The sequence below is a fragment of the Podarcis cretensis genome (genome assembly GCF_951804945.1).
Source record: "Podarcis cretensis genome assembly, chromosome: 3".
NCBI classification, from domain to species: domain Eukaryota; kingdom Metazoa; phylum Chordata; class Lepidosauria; order Squamata; family Lacertidae; genus Podarcis; species Podarcis cretensis.
The window spans coordinates 66,013,018-66,030,271 of NC_137172.1; positions in this window are offsets into that span (position 1 = coordinate 66,013,018).

The following is a 17,254-nucleotide window of genomic DNA, read 5'->3' on the forward strand; positions in this document are numbered from 1 at the left end:
TACTATTTAAATGGTAAGCGGTGAAACAAACAAGCATCTGGGGCATAAAATATCCAAAAGCAAACTATTGATTTTTGCCACAGAGGTGCTTTTAGGTCCTAGCCAAAGTGTTGTAGTAGAAGAAATGTCCCGTGGGGGGTTTTCAAGTAAAAATTGATCCAGGAAAGCAGATGGTGCCCTTCTTGTGGCACCATACACAGATTTGTTCTGGGACAAGTTGAAATTTGGCTTTACAGGAAAGTAAAACATCACAGAAATGATGCGTAAGCTTTATATAAGGGTGAAGCTTGTAAGAATGTACTCAACTGGGTCTTATATAAAAATCTATACACCACATATGCACACTTCCTTTCCCTTTCTACAATCTGTCCGCATGTTTACTCAAGACACCCTACTGTTGCGGGAAAATTTCACATCCTATAAGACATGGGGACAATGGTTCTATTGTCTTATTTTTCAGGGCGAGGAATCTTATCTTTGTTTGGATATGAGGAGTGGTGATGCATTTAACTCTGCCGCTGCAACATGTGACTTTTCAGATATGTAATCACACCGGAGCTGGAGAATTTCTGTTTGTTCAGTGCAATTGATCATTTACACAGGGCTCCGTGTGCTTAAGATGCAAGACACAAAGTGCACTGCCAGGCTAGGCCTTCCTAAGTTTCAAGAAGAATGTCAGCAGAACATGTTAAATTTTATTACACCTCCAGGCTCAATGCACATAACTTACTATACTTTCGAAATTCAACGTTCTGACACTCTTCCAGGGTGCCACATTGCCTTGCTGTATGAAGCCAGCACAGAGCAGGAAACCGCTGAAATGGGATGTCTGGTGCTGCATTTTTGTCTCTTCGCCTTGCCAAAGAAAACGGATCTCTAAGTAAAAGGATGCAAGTTTGAGAGGGACGTTATCGGAAGCTGTTCACCAAAGCAGGATGTCATGGAACGCCTCGCTGGGGCCCGAAACTCTCATGCATTTTGAGAGGCAGTGGCATGGAAGAAGAAAAAAGCCTTCCTCTTCCAGCAGCATATAAAAATCAGTGGGTTTTTAAAGCCAGAGTGGTGAAAAGTCATTTTGAGGGAAGTGATCCAAAGTCTTGAGTATGTTGAAACTGATCTTCAGGCTGCAATGATATGTTGGGAAAACATGTCAAACAAGTAGTTAAAAGTAACATTAGCAATAAACAAACAACGCTGCATCCATTTCCTTTCCAAAGAAAAGACCAGTTTTTGAATTTTTGTGCAGGCTTGAGCACATCCACCCCCTTCATGAAACAAAGCCAGCAACCCAAGTTTAATTGACTTCACTAGGATTTTTATGCAAGTGAGGAATGCAGAATTGGATCCAAATTTTATGTTGTTCCAGATGGAAGAAATGCATATTTACAGACTAGTAAAACCATTGTTTCGAGACTGAAGTGCTAGATTCAAACCCTAATTTCAAAACCAGCTGCCATAACTACTTCTTCTTCTTCTTCTTCTTCCTCCTCCTCCTCCTCCTCTTCTTCTTCTTCTTCTTCTTCTTCTTCTTCTTCTTCTTCTTCTTCAAAAACTCTGCTTTTGGCCTTTCCTCTGTTCTTTTTGCCTTTGCATTTTTATCATCCTTTGTCTGACTTTGTTTTCTTCCTTCTTATCCCCTTTTCTCTTTCCATCCTCCTATCCAAAAGACTGAACTGTGGAGCAGACATTGTACTTGCATCATTCCTGCTGTGTTATTTACACAGCCTGCACACTAACTTCAAACTTATTATCCAAGGATGGATTTCTATATAGCCAAGAGGGCACCATTTTTACACAAGAGGGAGTTATGAGCTGGTTTGAGGGATCCCCAAGTTTTGCATGTGTGCGTGTATTCATGGAGGATACAGCTATTACTCAGAATGGCTATGTACTATCTCGAGTGTCAGAGATGACAGAGTATAGCTGAATACCAGCTGCTGAGGAAAGCAAGTGTGGAGAATAATGTTGCATGCCTGCCCTGCTTATTAGTTTCCAACAGGCATCTGGTTTGTCACTGCAAGAAGAACAGTGATGGATGAGATGATCCAACTAGACTTGTTTTATGTTCTTAAAAATAAAGCAACCCCAAGGGAAGAGTGAGCACAGGATGCCAACTGGTTGTTGAGCTTGTGTTTTGTTTGTTTGTTTGTTTGTTTGTTTGTTTGTTTGTTTTAAGGAAAATCAGGGAGCAGGTAATGGAATGGAGTATCCTGCAAGATGGCATGAATGACTTGCTGGAACCAGGAACAATAGCATTTTACAACTGTACATTTTGTTTCAGGTCCCAGCTGTTTCCCCTAGTTCTCATATCATTCATCAGTGATTTTTTTTAAAAAGGTTCTGCAGTACATGCTGTATGAATTTGTTCTTCCAGGTGCATAATAAATGCTTGAATGAGAGCCTCTTCATACATGACATTTGTTAGTTTATGGAAACTAAATAGTGTAAAAACAATTTTTGCCTCTCAGTTCCCTATATGTAATGCGGACACCTGCCTTGTGCGTAGATCACACAACTGCCTCAATGACTGAGAGCAACTCTTTGCGTAAGTACTATAAGCAGCTTGTCCAGTACTGTTGCTGCTACAGCTCGATATCCAGGTTGCACACATTAAATCGAGAGAGACACTAATTGCGTTTGATATTCTGGATTTGGTCTTGTAGGGGTTAGCATGTTGGAAACTGTGAGACTTGAAATATCTTGCTTAGTCAAGACCCCATTAGCTGGCTTTAGGAAGGCCATCATCTCCCTGCCAACTGCACCTATAAAATGAGACTACCTGAATGCATTGTGACGACAAATAAGGTAAAGCATATAAACCACTGTGCACATGGCAGGCGCTATACACCTGGTGGCAATTCAAGAGATGTTCTAAACAGAAAATAGCTTTTGACAGAGCAAGAACGGAAGATGACTGAGCAACAGTGGAAAGGCACATGGAGCAGATGCTGTCCTTTAGTTGCTCCTGGATAATGTGAGTTTCACACTACAGTAGTTACAGTAACCTAGCGCATATATTGATGGCATGGTAGGTGAACATCTAATCCACCCTAACCACATTGGCAGAAGTTATAGTCTCCCCTGAAGCCAAAACAAAATGTATTTATTTATTACCTGGCCCTTCCCAAGGGCTCATGATGGGCAATGATACATGAAATCATGGATCATCTGTTATTATTAAACCATCGGCTGACCTTCCTCCTGAGGTTCTGTTCATTTATTATGTGCCTGGCCTTAGCATCTTGATCCTTCAGTGATGTATGCATGACTGAGTCTTTGTGTGGCCTGCACATTGAGAAGGTTTGCAGTGGCACAGAATTTCAGACTGACAACTAGTTCCCTACTAGTATGGACAGGGCCAGCTGAGCCCTTGAAAGTACTAGTGCTTTGCTGCCTGGGAATGTCATGATTCTAGAGATTTAGGACTACTCTAGGAAATCCTTGAACCTAGCTGACTCCTGCCCTAGAAGCTTGGAACAGGTTCTGATTTAGATATCTGCACCTGTTGTAACCTTTGGGCTTAATGCCCACGGGAAACCTAGTCAGAAAGAACAAGGAACATGTTGTTGTTCTCTGCTGCCCAAGAATTCTGAAACTGGCGCTGACTGTGTCTAACTGTGCATGAATTCCCAATGTTTTAGTGCCCACTTGTTTTTCAACATTTTATTATTTCTATAAAGCTACTTTCCCAGAGGAACGGCCAAAGAAAGACCTCTTTCTTGACAGAAGGTAAACAAGGCCTGCAAAATCATTTTGCAGTCTTGCTCCAAATAATCTTTGCACACCTGGTACAATGAAAGCTAGCATCCAGACACTATCATATGACAGAAGAAATACCTATTCATGGGCTGAGTTGTGTTTGTGCAGATTGTCATAATGGTCAGATGTTGTGGCTGCCTTAGTCACCTGCTACATCAGGAGACTGAAAGGTATATGAATATTCCTTTACTTTGGCAAGTATCTCAAGAGCCAGAGCCATGAATAAATTGGGCAAAGCTGGACAGAATCAGACTCTGACATCCTTTTTATTACTTGGACCAGTAAAGTCCTGTCTGGTTGATGAGAATGATCTGAGCAGTGTAGACTGGCCATCAGCACTGTTGCTTCACTGTTCAGGAAAAAGGCCCTGTATAGTACAGTACAGGAATACTGGATAGGCATTGGGAAGTGGGCTATAAAGACATGATGTAATTGTATAAATAGCGGGCACAGGGCTGTATAGCGTGCTAGGAGAGGGGTAGTGCCTCTGGTGGGGGACATGCCATGCTCCTTCTGGGGTGGTTTGTCCAACTTTGCTCCCCACTGCACTCAGTGGCTTCTAGAAGCTGTCAGCATGCAACAGTGGCCGCACCCTGGGAATGACTTCAACTGGATGGTTAAACCAGGTGAGCGTAGCCTATGGTTCTCAAACCCTTAGAGAGTTAGGGACTTCTCCTGCATGCAAAGACAGGCTCCGGTGGACAGATTGAGTGGATGAGACCAATTGTGGGTCCAACAGGCAAGATGGCAATTTCTGCACATGCCAAAGTGAGGGGAAGATGGGGCTCATCAACCCATCTAGGAGAAGAAAAACTCTGATCCTAAACCTCTGCTGCCTTGCGGGACATCTTCGGGAGAATAAAACCCTACACAAATTTGGAGTGGAGTCCCTAAGATGGTTGGACGGCACCTTGTACACCTCCTTCCGGCAACTCCTGCAGCCAAGCTGGTGCCAAATGTATTGCTCTGCTTTCCTTTGGACCATATCAGCGAGGCTGAGGAAGAGGGTCTTGTCATCTGGGCAACCCAGGACCTCCATGCACGCTGCCCAGGCTTGTGCCTCGAGGAGGTCACTTGGGTACTGCTAATGCATTGGTTTGGTTTCACACCTGAAGGCGCACTCCGTTATCTCTCAAGACAAATGGATGACAACGACAAAAAGTAGGCACAGAAAGCTAAAGCAAATGCCTTGGAGCACATAAACAACAATCAAATTGTAGGTGGGAGCCATTGTGGTGTCCTCTGACATCTTACAGTTTACATCTTTCATCCTTTGCATTGCTGAGCCGTGTGATATTTGAGGCTAAATTGGCCTGGGAATAATCCTACATGTTGGCTGAAATTCACCACAACTTCAGTAACCAATGCTGGAAAGCAGAGGTGAAGAACAAGTGGCCCTCAAGATGTTGTTGGACTAAAGTTTCCATCACCCCTGCCCATTGGCCACACTGGCTGAGATTGACAGGAGTGGAAGCCAAACAGCATCTGGAGAGCCACAGGTTCCCCATCCTAGCGTCAACCCCCTTCCTTCCTACTCTGCCCCAATAAACTTTTAGTAAAGGGGTTGGGAAACTGGAAAATCTTGTGCTGAGGAACAAGGGGCTTAAGTGGGAGGGAGAAATTCAACGACGGCAGTTGGCATAACTGGGAGCATTGGACAAATGCCTGTTATCTGTGGACAAAAATTAACAGCAAAAAGTAGCAATATGCCATTGGGCCCCTTACTAACTGAGGCCCATACAGGCACAAACTGAACCAAGCGTTAACATTTAACAGCATGATACAGAACATGACTAATTCAATATGACACCTCCGCCCTGTGGATTTTCATAGTAAGGAGTTTTAGGCATTGTTTTGAGAGTCCTTACTAAGTCATTTAGTCAGGACGGAAATTGTGAGAGAGCAGAACTCCACGGTTCTGTGCCCTTCCCAGTGATACGATGTGACTTGAAGCTGCAGTGGCACAATTCACCATTTTGCATTGCTGTGAGTCATCTCAGAAGCTTCTGAGGGAAAAACCAATGGTCTAGACCAGGGGTCTGCAACCTTTAAGACAAAAAGAGCCACTTGGACCCGTTTCCGAAGAAAAAAAAACTGGGATCCGCAAAACTCGTCATTATAAAAATAATTTTTTTGTCACTTTTTTATTATTTATTTGTTTGACCCCTCAGAATTACTCCTCCTCATAGAAATAAACGTTAAATTAAAAAGTTACCTTTTTGTGTGTGTGTGTTCTTCACTCCCCTTCAAAACAGTGACCAGCGTACATGCCCCCTTTCAATGTAGCGGGCGGGGCGGGTGGGAAGGTGACGTCGGGACGGTGCGTGACAAACGCATGCACCGCCCCCATGCGACGTCACAGCCAGTACAGCGCCCGCCACAGTGGGGAGTGTCGGGGCGCACAATGCGCCTCCTCCTCTTGCTAGTATCCGCCCCGGAGCTGCGGCAAAGGTGTCAAAGAGTCACATGTGGCTCCGGAGCCACGGGTTGCAGACCCCTGGTCTAGACGCAAGATTGCGTTTTAAAAATAAAATATGATCATGATACCCAAGGCTTCATTGTTTCAGTTTCCTACTCACAGTGACAAGGAATCTTGGCAGGAGAAACACATCACAGAGCTCTTCTCCTTTCTTTCAAGTTGGTCAAGCACACTCTGGGCAAAAGGAGACTGCCATCTTCAGCACACTTTTGCTTTCCCTTGTGCAGATATTTGAGTGTAACTCCTGATTGCCTTCCCTGGCACGGCATCCGCACGAGACATATGGAGGAAAGTGGATAGACTTTCACTCTTCTCTGCCAACACAAGCTTGTATTCTGTGGTCTGGAGGCTTTCTGAGGCTCTTTATTCTGGGTCACATTACTAGAGCGGAGAAGCATATCTTTTGTTCTTGCTTATAAAGGGATATTTTACTCACAAGGATATATACAGCATACCATTTGCAAGTGAATGGATGGAGCAGAATGCAAAGCTGTCATATTTTGCATTTGTGACACTTCTTTCATTTCGCTTTCATCTGAAAATTGAAAAAAAAAGGCTTCAAAACAAGGATAGCTCCGTGTTCAGAAATCCACTAGAGACATGAACTAGCTGCAGTGAGGTCAGACACAGAGCAGCCCTGGTTAAAAGCAGAGTTAACACTTTGGTCTCCTAGCATGCTGAATATGCAGGCTGCCTTCGAATACTGAGATGTATCAAGAGTGATGTATATGGCACTAATAAGCGTTCAAGTCATTAAACTGGAAATGGGGAGAAAGAACATTTGCTTGCAAGCTACATTTCAAAATATTTCACATTGTGAGGTGGCCTGGGCTTCGCTTTCATTTTGTAACTGCACGACAGGGTGCCCTGTCTACCACACAGAGATGTCTATAGCTCATTTGATTTCTTTAATGTTGTTTCTGTATCAGTCAGCCAGATGGTGGGGAGCAGTAATGCTCGGCACTAATCACTTAGAAACTCTCTGCAGTAGTGCTTTGAGATTTGAAGACACACACAGCACACACACACTGCAAATGCCACTGGAATATATTTCCATATGTACACATTAGCTAAAATTCTCTCCCCTTCCTTCCCAAACTAGACAACTCTTGAAAGGAAGAGGGGATTCCCCTTCTGTTTTGACCAGGAAGAAAGTCTAAATGTGCAGGAGTTCATTACTATGATGCAATTGTTGTCCTGGATACAATCAAACAAGTTGAACCTGAAGCATGGCACACTGCTCCCAGTTCAGGATTCAGCAGCTACTCCATTCCAGCTTCCTCCCATCCACCCTCCGGGTCCTCCATCAGTCTGATTCTGTAACCACTGCGCATGCTAAATGTGTTGTTCAGCGGGTTGCCTTCCCCTATGAAGGTTATGCTTCTGAAACAACAACAACCCCTGCAAACCTCAGCATTCCTGTTATGTACTGAGGTGAATTCTAGAACAATAGGATCCAAAATGCAGCAGTCCAATTGGTCCGCAGGAGCCACCCAATCCAGCTCCAGGTGGAAGTGAATCAGCGACCTGATTGGCCTGCAGGAGCAGCCAATCAGGCTTCTGAAGGAAGTGAATCCACAACCTGATTGGCCTACAGGAGCAGCCCGGAATTAGCCAATCACAATGGAATTAGTCATTGTGCAAATAATGTATAGATAGCTAGAGGTTTTGGGGAAAGTTTCTTTCATTGCTACTATGAGCTGAATAAAGTTAAAGGTAAAGGGACCCCAGACCATTAGGTCCATCGTGGCCGACTCTGGGGTTGCGGCGCTCATCTTGCTTTATTGGCCGAGGGAGCTGGCGTACAGCTTCCGGGTCGTGTGGGCAGCATGACTAAGCCGCTTCTGGTGAAATCAGAGCAGCACACAGAAACGCCATTTACCTTCCCGCCGGAGCGGTACCAATTTATCTACTTGAACTTTGCCATGCTTTCGAACTGCTAGGTTGGCAGGAGCAGGGACCGAGCAGCGGGAGCTCACCCCATCGCGGGGATCTGAACCTCCGACCTTCTGATCGGCAAGTCCTAGGCTCTGTGGTTTAACCCACAGTGTGAATAAAGAGCATGAAATTCACACTTGACTCCGAATATACAGTATTTCAATTCCCCTAACCCTCTTGTGTGTGGCTGGTGCTTGGCTACAAAAGCAACAGCACTCTCTACCTGAACAGCAGAGATAATGGAAATGAGTGAAACTGGCACCAACATGCTATCATGTGGCATGCTCCTGTTCAGGATACTCCATTCCTGAGCCCCCTTGCTCTTCCTGATTTGTTTTTAATGACACTTTGGATTCCGCCCCCCCCCCCCGCTTTATGTTACCTTGTCAACCTGGCTTACAGGACAGGTTGATTTAAACCACAAAGAAGAAGGCAGGCCAGTAGAGTCTTTTTGTGATGAGGTCCAGGAGTTTCTCCATTTCCAAATGAAAGGCCCACCCCCTCTCACAAGTCAGCGCTCCATCTCCATCAGACACACTCAGCCTTTATTATATCACCTGGGGGTTTCCACCAGGCCCTTGAGAAGCTTTCCCTTCTCTAACTTTATTTTGGCTACAGCAGGACTGGCACTCAGGGAGAACTGAGATTGCTATTAGTACAGAGAGAATTGTGATGATTTTTCGGTGTGACAGCAATGTTGACAGATTTACAAAGAAAGTGCCTAGGGAGAGACATGTGCATAATTAAACAGCAGTACAAAGAAGGGGACCTCTGGAGCAAAATTACCGTCTTGATGTTTTGTTGAGTGGTTGGTTTTTAATTCTCGGTGTCTTTTCAGCGCTTTCCCCACTTAATCAGATTAGTCAGCTATGCTAATGGGTGTTTGTGACTTAGGAAAGCATATATACATGAAGGCTGTTGACATGAAGGCTGCTGCACTGTAAACGGAGCCCGGTGGACTGCATGCATCCACCCCACTCCTGAATACCATCTGTTCTCTGGCCTCGTGCATTTGTGTGTTGTCATCTTCATGCATTTCACTAGAAAAGCTGGTCCACGTATGTATTCCTGCTGTATGAGTGATTTGCCTCTCCCCAATGAAGTTAACTGGAAAGCAATTCAGGACAAGAAAGCACCGCCTTTATTTGTTCACATCCACCTCCTTGCGTTGAATGGTGAATGGAAGGTAAAGGTAGTCTCCCACAGGGAACTCCGTCCTCTTCTTGCTAAATCAACCTAGCCTGGAATATTTTATAGGGGTCAGGCCATACCAAGACCTTCTCTGGCACATTGCTATGAATAAACTTTACCTATTGAATGAGTTCTTTCCTTATGTTTCCTGGTTGGAGCTTGATAGCGGTATACTGCCAGATGTCCCTAGGAGCTGAAATAAAGAGCCTGCTGTACGCTTAAGTCCTGACCCCATGTGCAGAAAACATCATTGGGTTGGCATTTAAGTTTGGCATTGTGAATTTCTCAACAACAGTCGTTCACTCTCCTCAACAGATTTCATAAGAAGGCTAATGTCACAACGAAACAGCCTAGGCTGATTAGGGCTTAGTTCACGAACCTGTAAACCATGCCAGGGTTCAACATTTAATCTTTCCTTTTTTAAAAAAAGATTATTTTTTCACTTTTCTGAGATACAAAGGTAAATGTAGTAATTCAATGGAACAAAAACAACAAGGGAACACAATTAAAACTAAACCAGAGTTTGTAAATGCTAGTTTCCTGCATACCTCAGCATACATATTTAGGAGAGAACATAACAAGACTCTGCAAATGCAAGAGTGAATAACTGGATCTCTCTCCAAAATGACCTCTGAGCAATTGGGGCCACCCCCTGTAAGGGTTAATAAATGTAATTACATATTATTATTAATTCCTGCCCATCTGACTGGGTTGCCCCAGTCACTCTGGGCGGCTTCCAACAAAGTGTAAAGAACACACCAAAACATCAGACATTAAAAGCTTCCTGATGCAGAGCTGCCTTCAGATGTCTTCTAAATGTCATATAGTTGTTTATTTCCTTGACATCTGATGGGAGGACATTCCACAGGGCAGGCACCACTACCGAGAAGGCCCTCTGCCTGGTTCCCTGTAACTTCACTTCTCACAGTGAGGGAACCGCCGGAAGGCCCTTGGAGCTGGACCTCAGTGTCTGGGCTGAACGATGGGGCTGTAGACGCTCCTTCTGGTATACTGTACTGGGCCTAAGCTGTGGTAAAAATGCATGTATGTGTGGAGTGTCATTCCTTCATTGTTTAGTGATCAGAAGTACCTGGTGTACATGTGGGAGAAGGAGCAATATTTCCAGGGTGCAGCTTCTAGGCAGATTTGACCCCCACTGTCTCTCATTTTAACTACTTTACCTCATGCAGTCAGGGATATTTTTATGTCCAACCAAAACAATATTCAATATTCATGGAGAATATATTTAACCATACATCCACCCCCACCCCACCCCACCCCACCAATGCTGGAGGTCTGTAAAGAGTTCTTTTATTGCACACCAGCCCTGCCATGTAATTGAAGTGACAACTACAGCACTAATGGGTACTTAGATATGTTAAGCAGGCTAAACATGCTAATGAGTCCTATGAGTGTGGCCTTTGATTCAGCAATAATCTGTAATTAAACTATTGTGGACTGCTTTACATTTGAAACAGATGGGCAAACAATGCCTCTGCATATGCTTTCTTAGTGGCAGAGGGCTCGGTTAAATTATTTATATATTATGTAAAAATATAAAAGGCTCAGCGTCCATACATCAAAACTGACCCGTTTCAAATTATTTTATCCAATTATACAAATTGCAAGTATGGACGCAGTTTATTTTCTGCAATCCTGTCGCTATAGTAACCAGTGTTTCTAATTGTGAGATTCTAGCCCAGTCAATTAGGGACTTTTACGCAGGTGGCGCTGGGGACGCAGGTGGCGCTGTGCGTTAAAGCCTCAGCGCCTAGGGCTTGCCGATCAAAAGGTCGGCGGTTCGAATCCCTGCGGCAGGGTGCGCTCCCGCTGCTCGGTCCCAGCGCCTGCCAACCTAGCAGTTCGAAAGCACCTCCGGGTGCAAGTAGATAAATAGGGACCGCTTACCAGCGGGAAGGTAAACGGCGTTTCCGTGTGCGGCTCTGGCTCTGGCTCTGGCTCTGGCCAGAGCAGCGATGTCACGCTGGCCACGTGACCCGGAAGTGTCTCCGGACAGCGCTGGCCCCTGGCCTCTTAAGTGAGATGGGCGCACAACCCCAGAGTCTGTCAAGACTGGCCCGTACGGGCAGGGGTACCTTTACCTTTACCTTACATTTGTAACTGAACACTGCTCAACTGTATCTGCTCTCTAGACTGACACTAAAGTCCAGGAAGAATCCTCATGATAAGTATTTAACTTCAAGTTGTGGCACAGCTTTGGGGCAGGTTCTCAGAAAGTTGGAGAAGAGTTTTCATGTCCATGAGCCAGAAATAATAATAATAATAATAATAATAATAATAATAATCGCTCATCTGGCTGGGTTTCCTTCTTTACATTTCCAGGGGACTGCACAAAATCAGGAGCACAATTTGAAGTAATTAAAGTAATGAGAAGTGGAATCCATTGTGTAAGATTTTAATCCTTATACCACAGAAAATAAACAACATTTAATAAAAATCACAGCAATAGTAAAATAATACTGTAAATTGTCCCAAACTATGTAGCATTGTGGTCAAGCTTTGAGATATATATGACTTCATCTTATTTTTTAAAACAAAAAAGCAAGCAGGTGAAATTATATAGGAGAGTCAGAACAGAGTATGGAAAATATCATTTCTCCCATTTTAATTTGTTAAACATACAACAAGTTTCCCTGACTTAGCGAAACATATTTTAGTGTGGTTACACAATTTTGATCTCACATGAGTATAGTAGACCTGGGAACAATTAATATTAATCTACTTTCAAATAAGGAGTGAAATACAACTGATGTGTCATTAGTCTAAGTCCCTAATTTTAAGGAAGTTGTGAGAAGTAAGTTTGAAGAACACTCACGAGAAAACAGATTTCAGTGTGTTTCTGGGCTATTTGAATAAGTGTGCCATCCTAGTAAGGTCTACTTAGAATGAAGTTTCCATGAGTTCAGTGGGACTTACCCCGCAGGTAATTAGAAATAGGATTGCAGCCTAAGAACAACCCCCCCCCCCGCCCCGCTCTGTTGAACCACTTACTACTCATACAATTCCCATAATCTTCTAAATGGATATGATGTTCGCTTTCCAGTATACTATATTCTTTTCATACTGAAGATAAAGAGCAACTGCTTCTTCTGAAATACGGAAATCAAGGGAGCACCCAGTGAAAGAATGGGACACACAGGTTAAATATGAGCAGACATAGGATCAAAGTGATTTGGTACAGATCAATGAGAACATCCTTCGTGCTCTTCCGTGCTGCTCACTTCAAAGTATGAGGTTAGTGGCAAAGTTAAATTAACAAGACTGGTGATAGTTGCATATTAAATATTTTAAGGGGTTGCATTAGAGACATCAAAGACAAACGGGCCAAGCTTTGCCAGTGGCATAAGCATACATAATAAAGATACCGGACAAAGACAGCTGTGCTTTCTTGAACAGAGCAATAAAAGAATCAATGAATGCAGGCAATTAGGATATGATTCCAACTAGTTCATTAGAGAGAAAGGGAAAAAACAAGAGAGCCAAACTGACGTGCTCATTTTACTTAATATACAGTGGTAATTGGTTCTCAAACACCTTGGTACTCAAACAACTTGAAACCCAAACACTGCAAACCCGAAGTAAGTGTTCCGGTTTGCAAACCTTTTTTGGAAGCCGAACGTGCTCCATTTTGAGTGACACACTTCTGTTTTGAGTGTTACACCAAGGTCTGTCTGTTTTTGCTATTTGTTTTGCATTTTTGCTTCTCTTTTGCTGCTCTTTTGTTTTTGTGACTGTGTGGAACCCATTTCAGCTACTGACTGATTGTGTACATTGCTTACTGCTTTCATTTTATGGATCAATGGTCTTGTTAGATAGTAAAATTCATGTTACATTGCTGTTTTAGGAGTTGTTTTTAGAAGTCTGGAATGGATTAATCCGTTTTGCATTACTTTTTATGGGAAAGCGCGCCTTGGTTTCGGAACGCTTTGGTTTTGGAACGGACTTCCAGAACAGATTAAGTTTGAGAACCAAGATACCACTGTAGTCTCTCCTCTTATTTTATGCAGATAACTAGTTTTCATGTTTGCAGGTTTGATCAGAATACATTCAGGAAAATTAATTATTATAATTTATTAAATTTGTTAGTCACTTTATCTTGCTCAAGGCAATCCAAAACAACTGACAACAGTGCTCGCTTCGGCAGCACATATACCAAAACAACTGACAACCAAACCAAATTAATGACATCATACAAAGATCAGTTGGATCCTGAGCATGGCTCAAACCAAATTTCTGCCCAAGGAAATGTTTACTGGGGTCCACAACGCCCCCATTATGTTTCCGTTTATTGTGCTAAAGGCAGCTATCGTCATAAAGTTTACAGCCAGAAACATTAAACATCCTTTTGTCAACAGTCCCCAGTTATCAAGCCTGCCAGATTCGTAACACATGTATAGTAAACTTGGCAGGCTAATCCATAGTAATGCAGGGAATCCCTTGTGAGGATTAAGTGACGTTTTGGGGATTAGGATGCAAGATCCTGGCTAGTGCAGGTGAGGTCAGGCATGACACTGCCTCAGTAGGGCTGCAACATCGCTTGCAATGTGTAAAGGATGTCAGACAAACAGCATTAAAAATACAACCAACCGAGGAGGCTTTTTACACCCTGGTCTCACCTATTTGCTCTGAGACTCCATAACGCTACTTATTATGACATCTTACTAACTTGCATAGCAAAGCGCCAAACCTGAAAACTTGAATAAAAACCACACTGGAGTCAATGGAACTGTATTCAGGTAACCATTTTATGGTGAATGCTAGAATTTTCCTCAGGCACCAAACTAGATGGAAGAGTGTGCAAAAACATTTTGCAAAACAAGACTACAATCCAAAATAGAGCAAGAATAATGGATTTCGTCAAATGATGTTTGCCCTTTCCCGTCCCCCTCTAAGAGGATACAGCCAGCAAACCTGTTAGGCTTGGTACAATATTCTTCTCTGCCCTGTCCCTGAAAACCTGAGATATATCTAGAGTCTAGTAATGCTGCTGCGACTGCCCAGAGCAGCTGCCAAGAAACAACTCCTAGAAAATCTGCAAATCCAAAGCGCCGGATAGGATGATTGTGAATGCTTTGGCCTAAGTAGCCAGCATGTCGGTTCGTAGTGGTTATATGGCCTTTGGGGTGGCATGCATCCTCTCTGTCTCTATGGCATGCCACAGCTGGAACTGCAAGGCAGCCTTTTGTGAACTGCAAGCTCAACTTCCCTCTCTTGCTGAATGTTATGTTGAAGCCATCATCGCTTGGCTCACTCACCCGTTCTTAGGGCCAAGCTACATGTTACGTAATTCCTGCTTTCAAAAATGCATGCTTAAACTGGCCTCTTTAACTCTGAAGAAAAAGCAGCTGTGAGCCCCCTGGTTTGACATATGCTCCCGGTTTTGCACTTCTCTTCTTAAAGCGAGGCGAGCTGCCTTACATATAAAATATCAGCCATCGTTCTTCACAGCAACTGACCCAGTCATTCCAGGCTGATTTAGTGAAGTTATTTAAATATGTAGCAGTGTAAGCAGACCCCTAAGCCAAGCTAATGTGCGCAACATCGATTGGGAAGCAGATAATGGTGTTAATGCAGGCACCGAAGGACAAGCAGCTTCTAAGCCTGTGCTGTACTTTCCGTCATACAAGCTGCTCAGAATAATATGTGCAGTTACAGAATCAGGAAACCTCTTTCTGTGTTAGGTGCACACGCACACACACACACACACACACACACACACACACTCTTAGGATAATAATAATAATAATAATAATAATTTATTATTTATATCCCGCCCATCTGGCTGGGCCTTCCCAGCCACTCTGGGCAGCTTCCATAAAAACCAAAAATACAGTAAAATCACATGTTAAAAACTTCCCTGAACAGGGCTGCCTTAAGATGTCTTCTGAATGTCAGGTAGTTGTTTATCGCTTTGACATCTGCTGGAAGGGCGTTCCACAGGGTGGGCGCCACTACCGAGAAGGCCCTCTGCCTGGTTCCCTGTAGCTTTGCTTCTCGCAATGAGGGAACCGCCAGAAGGCCCTCGGCGCTGGACCTCAGCGTCCGGGCAGAATGATGGGGGTGGAGACGCTCCTTCAGGTATACTGGACCGAGGCCGTTTAGGGCTTTAAAGGTCAGCACCAACACTTTGAATTGTGCTCGGAAACATACTGGGATGTAGGTCTTTCAAGACCGGTGTTATATGGTCTCGGCGGCCGCTCCCAGTCACCAGTCTAGCTGCCGCATTCTGGATTAGTTGTAGTTTCTGAGTCACCTTCAAAGGTAGCCCCACGTAGAGTGCATTGCAGTAGTCCAAGCGGGAGATAACCAGAGCATGCACCACTCTGGCGAGACAGTCCGCAGGCAGATAGGGTCTCAGCCTACGTACCAGATGGAGCTGGTAAACAGCTGCCCTGGACACAGATTTGACCTGTGCCTCCATGGACAGCTGTGAGTCCAAAATGACTCCCAGGCTGCGCACCTGGTCCTTCAGGGGCACAGTTACCCCATTCAGGACCAGGGAATCCTCCACACCTGCCTGCCTCCTGTCCCCCAGAAACAGTACTTCTGTCTTGTCAGGATTCAACCTCAATCTGTTAGCCGCCATCCATCCTCCAACCGCCTCCAGACACTCACACAGGACCTTCACTGCCCTCACTGGTTCTGATTTAAAAGAGAGGTAGAGCTGGGTATCATCTGCATACTGATGAACACCGAGCCCAAACCTCCTGATGATCTCTCCCAGCGGCTGCATGTAGATGTTGAAAAGCATGGGGGAGAGGACAGAACCCTGAGGCACCCCACAAATGAGAGCCCAGGGGTCTGAACACTCATCCCCCCCCACCACTTTCTGAACACGGCCCAGGAGGAAGGAGCGGAACCACTGTAGGACAGTGCCCCCAGCTCCCAGCCCCTCAAGACGGTCCAGAAGGATGTTATGGTCGATGGAGGTAATCCTTTCTTTGCTTACCCGAGAGTAAGTCCCATTGAACTCAAATGGGTTCACATCTGAGTAGACATATATAGAATCATGATGTTAATGTTACTACTCTTAGCCTTCCTGACCTGTGTACATGCAGGGGAGAAATGAACATTCAAATGCTGCAAAGTATTTCCCCTAAAATAAAAGTCTGAATATGATGTGATGTGATGATGCTTCGGTGTTGGATTCCCCCCCCCCCCCATGTGTATGTGTAAATCCAAGAGTCCTTCATTTTCCCTCCACAGTTAGGGACAGAGACTGTTTTCAACAATAGCCTATACTTTGCTTCCATCCAATAATAATGGGGCTCAAAATGGAAGGGGAAATTTTTTAAAAAAGAAAATGAGAGGTTTTCCAAATAAACAACCCTTTTCAAAACAACCAGTGTTTGTGTGTTGTAGGACGGTGGAAAAAATGGCCGATCTGGATTCTGAACTATTACGGTAGTTGAAAAATGGCTGTCAGCAAATGGCTGCAGTCCTTTACACACTTACCTGAGAGTAAATCATACTGATCTCCTTATGACTTATTATGAAGTACATATGAAGTCATGCACAACCATTCACCATGCTTATAATGAGTAACTATTTACTCAGAGCACTTGAAGTGTCACATACCTTTGATTCTGCATTAGTTATGGTATACAGTGGTACCTCGGTTTTTGAACCGAATCCGTTCCTGAAGACGGTTTGAGTTCTGAAATGTTTGAAAACCAAGGCACAAAGGGTGGCCTGCATATTTAATTGAAAAAATTGAGAAACACTCAGTGGAAGCTGTTCTGCATAGCTGTCAACTCACAGATTTGAAAATAAGGGACCAGCAGCCAAAATAAGGGACCTGCAGCCTCGCCTGTTCCAGGCACTCCAGTCTTCCTGTCCTCCTGCAGTCTGGTCAAACTCATGCTG